Consider the following 1,791-nt stretch of genomic DNA (forward strand, 5'->3'; position numbering starts at 1 on the left):
CAAATTATGATTGTTTCCACAATTAATCCATGTGGCAGGAAGCACACATTATTTTTGACAGCCAAACCCAGTGATGTGCATTTAGTTTGCATTTGTGTTTTATGCTTGGCACACCAGCCTGCCATCCACCTCTTTTGACCTGATCTTCGGCTTGTCACCTTCAGTTTAAATGTGCTTGCAGGTAACTACAGCTGAAGAAGCAGGTGACCTCAGGTTAATGAAATTGCATATGCTGTCTGTGCGCAACCTGGTCTGGCCCAGACCCAAGCGAAGGTGATGGAGTGACAGTGTCCTCAAATTACCATTATTACGGGTTGGAAAAACAATTACGTTCTCGAACGGTTCTAATAAATCACAAGGAAGCAGATAACTTTCCAGCATGGATGCAGCCACCATGCAGCCCTGAGGTCAGGGAACAAATGTTCCCTTACCTTGAGGAGGCCTCCATGAGTGCCTCTTGACCACAGGATGAAGTATACACCCCATTGGCACAGCTGCATCTGTGCTGGAAAGTTGGATAGGACTGGGTCCTAAGACTGCAATCCTATACATGCTTTCCTGGGAGACGCCTGCGTTGGCTCAGTCGTGTTGTGAGAATGGATGATGGCCGGATCCCAAAGGATCTCCTCTCGTGCAGGGAAAGCGCCCTACAGGTAGACCACAGCTGCGATACAAGGACATCTGCAAGAGGGATCTGAAGGCCTTAGGGATGGACCTCAACAAGTGGGAAACCCTGGCCTCTGAGCGGCCTGCTTGGAGGCAGGCTGTGCAGCATGGCCTTTCCCAGTTTGAAGAGACACTTGGCCAACAGTCTGAGGCAAAGAGGCAAAGAAGGAAGGCCCATAGCCAGGGAGACATATCAGGGACAGACTGCACTTGCTCCCGGTGTGGAAGGGATTGACACTCCCAGATTGGCCTTTTCAGCCACACTAGATGCTGTTCCAGAACCACCTTTCAGAGCGCGATACCAGAGTCTTTCGAGACTGATGGTTGCCAACAGTGATGGAATTCCTCATTGCCTTGCATCACCTTAACTCGGTATTGGCAACAGAGTCAGTTTGTACATTCAGTTTCAAGTTGTATGGGTTGGCAAGGTTGAATGGAGATGGAGAGGGGGCATTTTCAGTACAGGAAAGGTGAATGGGGGCAAGCCAGGCCCAGGAAGGGGGCAGAATTGGTGGAGCAGGCCTCCGCCATATCCTAGCCCCCTTCCTGGAACTGCCAGCTTTACATGGGTATGCTTGAACTGCAGCAGATCCAAGTAGCCCCATTGGGCAGGCCGGACCGTTGCATGGTGTAATGCCTCTGTTTTGCTTCCCCCACCTGGAATGGCTCTGAAGGAGAGGGAGAGGGGTCACTTGCACGCTGCAGTGAGGCATCCTGCAGTACTTAGTGCTTTGCACCCCCTCTAGCTACGCCATGGACTTACAGCCACCCCTACTAACTTTCTGAGCACTGTCTTCAATGAGGCTACCCTGCACATGCCTGATCTCATCTGATCTCAGAAGCTAAGCAGGGTCAGGCCTGGTTAGTACTTGGATGGGAGACCGCCTGGGAATACCGGGTGCTGTAGGCTTATACCATAGACTTTCGAGACTGAAGGTTGCCAACCAACCACCCTCTGGGACTGTGCTCTGGGGGCACATTGTCTTATTGCTGTCAAGGAAGCCAGACCGTGAGTTGATAGCTTGTAATTTTTGCCATCAAGCCACTTTAATTAGCATCCCTGTTCAAAAGGGAATCTGCAAACTAAGCCTGAAATTAAATCACTTATCAATGGTGAAACTTGAT

At 50.4% G+C, this 1,791-nt stretch overlaps 1 pseudogene; it reads left to right on the forward strand.

Annotated features, from left to right (window-relative positions):
- The first annotated feature begins 1,457 nt into the window (after nucleotides 1–1,457).
- LOC136649777 (5S ribosomal RNA) lies at nucleotides 1,458–1,576 on the forward strand (annotated as a pseudogene).
- The last annotated feature ends 215 nt before the right edge of the window (nucleotides 1,577–1,791 follow it).

This window comes from Tiliqua scincoides, chromosome 4 (assembly GCF_035046505.1).
Source record: "Tiliqua scincoides isolate rTilSci1 chromosome 4, rTilSci1.hap2, whole genome shotgun sequence".
NCBI lineage: Eukaryota > Metazoa > Chordata > Lepidosauria > Squamata > Scincidae > Tiliqua > Tiliqua scincoides.